This window comes from Pseudophryne corroboree, unplaced genomic scaffold (assembly GCF_028390025.1).
Source record: "Pseudophryne corroboree isolate aPseCor3 unplaced genomic scaffold, aPseCor3.hap2 scaffold_1406, whole genome shotgun sequence".
Lineage (NCBI taxonomy): Eukaryota > Metazoa > Chordata > Amphibia > Anura > Myobatrachidae > Pseudophryne > Pseudophryne corroboree.
In genome coordinates, this window is record NW_026968032.1 from 3,420 (window position 1) to 11,962 (window position 8,543).

General features: G+C 39.1%; 1 non-coding gene across 1 annotated transcript; it reads right to left on the reverse strand.

Moving 5' to 3' along the window:
- Window positions 1-217: 217 nt before the first annotated feature.
- TRNAN-AUU (transfer RNA asparagine (anticodon AUU)) lies at window positions 218-291 on the reverse strand. Its single transcript has one exon. It is a non-coding gene; the product is annotated as a tRNA-Asn (tRNA).
- Between the last annotated feature and the right edge of the window lie 8,252 nt (window positions 292-8,543).

The following is an 8,543-nucleotide window of genomic DNA, read 5'->3' on the forward strand; positions in this document are numbered from 1 at the left end:
GTTTAATCACTCGATTGGATTTTTCTGCCAGCATATTTTTTTTTCTCTGCAACCCACTGCTAAATTGTGCTTCCTAGCTGTTTTTTTATAAAATAACTGAATCAAATCTAACTCTGATTACATCAGAGAAGGCCATGTACCCTACACCATAAGAGGGGGTTTGAAATTTTGACTTGTCTACTTAAATATCACCAAAATCTGATCACAAGTTTAATTACATCCCTGGGTGGGATTGAACCACCAACCTTTCGGTTAATAGCCGAACACACTAACCGATTGCGCCACAGAGACACTTTGCAAAAAGTGCATACTGACAAAGGCTAATAAGCATAAATCTAGAACGTTTCCTAGAAAAACATTAAAAAATCAATAATCTGGAGAGTTTTTGTAAGATGTTTCTTCCATCAACCAACGAATAAACACATTGGTACTTTCCCATGATGAGTGAGTGCTTCAGGATCTCTTGCACTTACATGTGCAGCAGAGTACTGCAATGGAAGCATGCTGGACCCATAACCCAGAGGTAGGCAGATTGAAACTATCCTTTGCTATATGCATTTTTTTTGTTAATTTAAGTAATCAAAACTGGGATTGATATTTTTGCTCTTTTATTTTTACTTAAAGTACAATAACTTTTACCATTTTAATTTGTTTTAATAGTATATTGACAGTATAGTTTTCTTTCAAAAATCCACTTAATTTTCTTTACCCTGTTATTAAAATGGTAATTGAAAAAAAAACTACATTGTCACCAGAAGAGCAATACAAAATGTACAAGTGATATATTAAAATCATCTTTCCAGCTTGAATTTCAATGATGCATTGGGGCAACAATTTTGTGAGAAACATCTTCACCCTTAAATAAAGATTTTCGGAATTCCTTACCTGTGTGCTAATTAGATATCACCTTGTTTTCACATTAAACAGACTTCCACATGAGAAAGCAGCAAGGATGCAGTGGCGTTAATGTTTCCTGGTGTCAACCTGTATTATTTCAGTAGACATTGAAATGAGGATGCATCTTGCTGCCTTTCCAATGAAGCAAGTATAATTTAGTAATAGGTGAAAAACCATCCTTACAAAGGTGTTAATCAGAGACTTGGCTTTGTGGACACTTTTCAGAGAACAAATTTGTTAGCATAAAAATAAAGCCAGAAAATGAAGAGCTGTTTAATCACTCAATTGGATTTTTCTGCCAGCATATTTTTTTTCTCTGCAAACCACTGCTAAATTGTGCTTCCTAGCTGTTTTTATAAAATCAATGAATCAAATCTAACTCTGATTACATCAGAGAAGGCCAGGTACCCTACACCATAAGAGGCGGTTTGAAATTTTGACTTGTCTACTTAAAGATCACCAAAATCTGATAACAAGATCAATTACATCCCTGGGTGGGATTGAACCACCAACCTTTTAGTTAACAGCCGTACACACTAACTGATTGCGCCACAGAGACACTTTGCGAAAGTGCATACTGACAAAGGCTAATAAGCATTCATCTAAAACGTTTCCTAGAAAAACTTTAAAAAGTCAATAATCTGGAGAGTTTTATAAGATGTGTTGAATACTGTGACAGAGGCAACCTGCTGAAGGCCTAACAGTTATGTGTGTGCACTACGGGATAGTACGTATATTATGTATACATCCAATAAGCAAAGGGTTCTCATATTCACTAGTATAATATGAAAGCATAACAGAATCCATTTTGATTCTAGCTAGATGATATAGCAAATTCATCTTGAACTTTTTACACACCCTGAGAGAAAAACAACTTTGTTGGCTAAGTATTGTTTCCACATACGCACTTTCTAAAAGCTCATAGAGACCAGATGTAATTCCTAATATGGACACAGTTGAAGCTCACGAGTATCTTTTTAGTATTCTTGACAATTGTCCCAATATTGCATAACTCTATTGCCTAACATTGTATTCCTGGGGTATGAAATCATATGGGAGGAATATACAAAAGGGGTGTAACTGTGTATTATATAAAACTCATTGTTGATACGTGTATGTTGTTGTTAAATGATTTGACACAGGACGAGAGAATGCTACTTCTCCCCTGTATACGGGCGTGGCCCTTTGAATAAATAATAATTGATTTTTATAAATCCATTTTCAATTCATTCTTTTACCTAACAACCCAAACAGCAACAAGATGGTTAATTTAGTTAATCCAAGAGAATTCAACAGATGGGGGCTATGTCCTTGGAACTATAGATCTCGATCTCTTCATCAAATTCTCAAAGGGGTGTGCCAGCCAGCCAGCAGCTGATGATGGAAGGAACATCCCAAGTCATAACAGCACTGGTAAGTATAGAATACCATGGTATGTGCTGTATTCCAGTACATGCTGTTTCTATACCTGCCAGCTGTCTGTGTGATTGTATTTTTTATAATATGAGAATGAGAAGTGGAGAGATTGAAAAAAAACTAGTAAAATAACTCAGGGACCTGTTTGTTGTTGCTTGTTTGTAAAATGAATACCAAAATTATGTCCAAATCGGTTGAAGGACCAAGTAACTCGGAAATGATGATTGACAGATGCTGTTGCATGTAAATAAGAATACCAAAATTAATTCAAAGATTTGAGCAAAGAAACAGTGACCTGTGTTTTTCACTCTATGAATGATTGCATGAATAAGTGCTTTGGACCAAGAGCCAAATAAAGTAAAAAGCACATAGATCACCTCCACTTGTTAGTCAGCTACACGTGTATAAGAAGGGTACATTAGAAAAAAATAGAGTGAACAACCCGAGGTTATAGGGATTATATGTAACTGAGTGTAAGTATATATTGCAATACTGAGCTGCTAAGAGCTGCTGGTTGTTTTAAGCATAACCTAAGCATGTTGCTTTGTGATTGTAGTTGTGATAAGAGGATCTACTGCAGCTTCCCAGTTGACAGACGTGTCGCGTGTGTGAAAAATTGCAGGGATTGCGAATTTTTCCAGCGTATGGGAAGGGCAGGGAGGATTAACCCTAAGTGTGCATATCATGTATGGAAGAAATATTCCATAGAAGCACAAATTTTGTATAGTACTGTGACAAAGGGTACAGTATATGTTTTGCATTTAAATCATGCTGTATAATATTGGCCTGATCAACCAATACTAAGCGTATTTTGAAATCGGCAAAACTGTTGAAATCTGCAAGAAATTGAAGTTTGCAAACTGTATTTAAATTTGTGTGTTATGGTTTTGTGTGTGGGACATAATGTTCAGTTAAGTATATTCTCAGATCTGTGTCTAATGGAAACCTTCTGTCTGTGATTGGCATGGTTACAAGTTTTGAAATAATAAGGTTTGTGGTACCGAAACCGGACGGTTCGGTGAGACCCATTTTAAATTTTAAATCTTTGAACACGTATATAAAACGGTTCAAGTTCAAGATGGAATCGCTCAGGGCGGTTATCTCAAGCCTGGAGGAAGGGGATTACATGGTATCACTGGACATCAAGGATGCTTACCTGCATGTCCCCATTTACTCTCCTCACCAGGAGTACCTCAGATTTGTGGTACAGGACTGTCATTACCAATTCCAGACGCTGCCGTTTGGTCTGTCCACGGCACCGAGGGTGTTTACCAAGGTAATGGCCGAGATGATGATACTCCTGCGAAAAAAGGGAGTTATAATTATCCCGTACTTGGACGATCTCCAGATAAAGGCGAGGTCCAAGGAACAGTTGTTGATCGGAGTAGCACTAGAATTAAAATTTTAAAGCCTCCTGTTAGGCCATCATCTACACGACATAGCCCTGAATTTTCCAATGCGCAGCTCTTTGCAAAAGAGAGATATTGGCAAGGAAAAGCTGTCTTGTACCTTTGCATTTTTCTCCCAAACGAAGGACACTAGAAAGAAAATTTTAAAGCCTCCTGTTAGGCCATCATCTACACGACATAGCCCTGAATTTTCCAATGCGCAGCTCTTTGCAAAAGAGAGATATTGGCAAGGAAAAGCTGTCTTGTACCATTGCATTTTTCTCCCAAACGAAGGACACTAGAAAGAAAATTTTAAAGCCTCCTGTTACGCCATCATCTACACGACATAGCCCTGAATTTTCCAATGCGCAGCTCTTTGCAAAAGAGAGATATTGGCAAGGAAAAGCTGTCTTGTACCTTTGCATTTTTCTCCCAAACGAAGGTCACTAGAAAGAAAATTTTAAAGCCTCCTGTTAGGCCATCATCTACACGACATAGCCCTGAATTTTCCAATGCGCAGCTCTTTGCAAAAGAGAGATATTGGCAAGGAAAAGCTGTCTTGTACCTTTGCATTTTTCTCCCAAACGAAGGTCACTAGAAAGAAATTTTTAAAGCCTCCTGTTAGGCCATCATCTACACGACATAGCCCTGAATTTTCCAATACGTAGCTCTTTGCAAAAGAGAGATATTGGCAAGGAAAAGCTGTCTTGTACCTTTGCATTTTTCTCCCAAACGAAGGACACTAGAAAGAAAATTTTAAAGCCTCCTGTTAGGCCATCATCTACACGACATAGCCCTGAATTTTCCAATGCGCAGCTCTTTGCAAAAGAGAGATATTGGCAAGGAAAAGCTGTCTTGTACCTTTGCATTTTTCTCCCAAACGAAGGACACTAGAATAAAAATTTTAAAGCCTCCTGTTAGGCCATCATCTACACGACATAGCCCTGAATTTTCCAATGCGCAGCTCTTTGCAAAAGAGAGATATTGGCAAGGAAAAGCTGTCTTGTACCTTTGCATTTTTCTCCCAAACGAAGGACACTAGAAAGAAAATTTTAAAGCCTCCTGTTAGGCCATCATCTACACGACATAGCCCTGAATTTTCCAATGCGCAGCTCTTTGCAAAAGAGAGATATTGGCAAGGAAAAGCTGTCTTGTACCATTGCATTTTTCTCCCAAACGAAGGACACTAGAAAGAAAATTTTAAAGCCTCCTGTTAGGCCATCATCTACACGACATAGCCCTGAATTTTCCAATGCGCAGCTCTTTGCAAAAGAGAGATATTGGCAAGGAAAAGCTGTCTTGTACCATTGCATTTTTCTCCCAAACGAAGGACACTAGAAAGAAAATTTTAAAGCCTCCTGTTAGGCCATCATCTACACGACATAGCCCTGAATTTTCCAATGCGCAGCTCTTTGCAAAAGAGAGATATTGGCAAGGAAAATCTGTCTTGTACCTTTGCATTTTTCTCCCAAACGAAGGTCACTAGAAAGAAAATTTTAAAGCCTCCTGTTAGGCCATCATCTACACGACATAGCCCTGAATTTTCCAATGCGCAGCTCTTTGCAAAAGAGAGATATTGGCAAGGAAAAGCTGTCTTGTACCTTTGCATTTTTCTCCCAAACGAAGGTCACTAGAAAGAAATTTTTAAAGCCTCCTGTTAGGCCATCATCTACACGACATAGCCCTGAATTTTCCAATGCATAGCTCTTTGCAAAAGAGAGATATTGGCAAGGAAAAGCTGTCTTGTACCTTTGCATTTTTCTCCCAAACGAAGGACACTAGAAAGAAAATTTTAAAGCCTCCTGTTAGGCCATCATCTACACGACATAGCCCTGAATTTTCCAATGCGCAGCTCTTTGCAAAATAGAGATATTGGCAAGGTAAAGCTGTCTTGTACCTTTGCATTTTTTTCCCAAACGAAGGACACTAGAATTAAAATTTTAAAGCCTCCTGTTAGGCCATCATCTACACGACATAGCCCTGAATTTTCCAATGCGCAGCTCTTTGCAAAAGAGAGATATTGGCAAGGAAAAGCTGTCTTGTACCTTTGCATTTTTCTCCCAAACGAAGGACACTAGAAAGATAATTTTAAAGCCTCCTGTTAGGCCATCATCTACACGACATGGCCCTGAATTTTCCAATGCGCAGCTCTTTGCAAAAGAGAGATATTGGCAAGGAAAAGCTGTCTTGTACCTTTGCATTTTTCTCCCAAACGAAGGACACTAGAATTAAAATTTTAAAGCCTCCTATTAGTGCTTCATCTAAACGGCATAGCCCTGAATTTTCCAATGCGTAGCTCTTTGCAATAGAGAGATATTGGCAAGGAAAAGCTGTCTTGTACCTTTGCATTTTTCTCCCAAACGAAGGACACTAGAATTAAAATTTTAAAGCCTCCTGTTAGGCCATCATCTACACGACATAGCCCTGAATTTTCCAATGCGCAGCTCTTTGCAAAAGAGAGATATTGGCAAGGAAAAGCTGTCTTGTACCTTTGCATTTTTCTCCCAAACGAAGGTCACTAGAAAGAAAATTTTAAAGCCTCCTGTTAGGCCATCATCTACACGACATAGCCCTGAATTTTCCAATGCGCAGCTCTTTGCAAAAGAGAGATATTGGCAAGGAAAAGCTGTCTTGTACCATTGCATTTTTCTCCCAAACGAAGGACACTAGAAAGAAAATTTTAAAGCCTCCTGTTAGGCCATCATCTGCACGACATAGCCCTGAATTTTCCAATGCGCAGCTCTTTGCAAAAGAGAGATATTGGCAAGGAAAAGCTGTCTTGTACCTTTGCATTTTTCTCCCAAACGAAGGTCACTAGAAAGAAAATTTTAAAGCCTCCTGTTAGGCCATCATCTACACGACATAGCCCTGAATTTTCCAATGCGCAGCTCTTTGCAAAAGAGAGACATTGGCAAGGAAAAGCTGTCTTGTACCTTTGCATTTTTCTCCCAAACGAAGGTCACTAGAAAGAAAATTTTAAAGCCTCCTGTTAGGCCATCATCTACACGACATAGCCCTGAATTTTCCAATGCGCAGCTCTTTGCAAAAGAGAGATATTGGCAAGGAAAATCTGTCTTGTACCTTTGCATTTTTCTCCCAAACGAAGGACACTAGAAAGAAAATGTTAAAGCCTCCTGTTAGGCCATCATCTACACGACATAGCCCTGAATTTTCCAATGCGTAGCTCTTTGCAAAAGAGAGATATTGGCAAGGAAAAGCTGTCTTGTACCATTGCATTTTTCTCCCAAACGAAGGACACTAGAAAGAAAATGTTAAAGCCTCCTGTTAGTGCTTCATCTACACGGTATAGCCCTGAATTTTCCAATGCGCAGCTCTTTGCAAAAGAGAGATATTGGCAAGGAAAAGCTGTCTTGTACCTTTGCATTTTTCTCCCAAACGAAGGACACTAGAATGAAAATTTTAAAGCCTCCTGTTAGTGCTTCAGCTACACGGCATAGCCCTGAATTTTCTAATGCGTAGCTCTTTGCAAAAGAGAGATATTGGCAAGGAAAAGCTGTCTTGTACCTTTGCATTTTTCTCCCAAACGAAGGACACTAGAAAGAAAATTTTAAAGCCTCCTGTTAGGCCATCATCTATACGACATAGCCCTGAATTTTCCAATGCGTAGCTCTTTGCAAAAGAGAGATATTGGCAAGGAAAAGCTGTCTTGTACCTTTGCATTTTTCTCCCAAACGAAGGACACTAGAAAGAAAATTTTAAAGCCTCCTGTTAGGCCATCATCTACACGGCATAGCCCTGAATTTTCCAATGCGCAGCTCTTTGCAAAAGAGAGATATTGGCAAGGAAAAGCTGTCTTTACCTTTGCATTTTTCTCCCAAACGAAGGTCACTAGAAAGAATTTTTTAAAGCCTCCTGTTAGTGCTTCAGCTACACGGCATAGCCCTGAATTTTCTAATGCGTAGCTCTTTGCAAAAGAGAGATATTGGCAAGGAAAAGCTGTCTTGTACCTTTGCATTTTTCTCCCAAACGAAGGACACTAGAAAGAAAATTTTAAAGCCTCCTGTTAGGCCATCATCTATATGACATAGCCCTGAATTTTCCAATGCGTAGCTCTTTGCAAAAGAGAGATATTGGCAAGGAAAAGCTGTCTTGTACCTTTGCATTTTTCTCCCAAACGAAGGACACTAGAAAGAAAATTTGAAAGCCTCCTGTTAGGCCATCATCTACACGGCATAGCCCTGAATTTTCCAATGCGCAGCTCTTTGCAAAAGAGAGATATTGGCAAGGAAAAGCTGTCTTTACCTTTGCATTTTTCTCCCAAACGAAGGACACTAGAAAGATAATTTTAAAGCCTCCTGTTAGGCCATCATCTACACGACATAGCCCTGAATTTTCCAATGCGTAGCTCTTTGCAAAAGAGAGATATTGGCAAGGAAAAGCTGTCTTGTACCATTGCATTTTTCTCCCAAACGAAGGACACTAGAAAGAAAATTTTAAAGCCTCCTGTTAGGCCATCATCTACACGACATAGCCCTGAATTTTCCAATGCGCAGCTCTTTGCAAAAGAGGGATATTGGCAAGGAAAAGCTGTCTTGTACCTTTGCATTTTTCTCCCAAACGAAGGACACTAGAAAGAAAATGTTAAAGCCTCCTGTTAGGCCATCATCTACACGACATAGCCCTGAATTTTCCAATACGTAGCTCTTTGCAAAAGAGAGATATTGGCAAGGAAAAGCTGTCTTGTACCTTTGCATTTTTCTCCCAAACGAAGGACACTAGAAAGAAAATTTTAAAGCCTCCTGTTAGGCCATCATCTACACGACATAGCCCTGAATTTTCCAATGCGCAGCTCTTTGCAAAAGAGAGATATTGGCAAGGAAA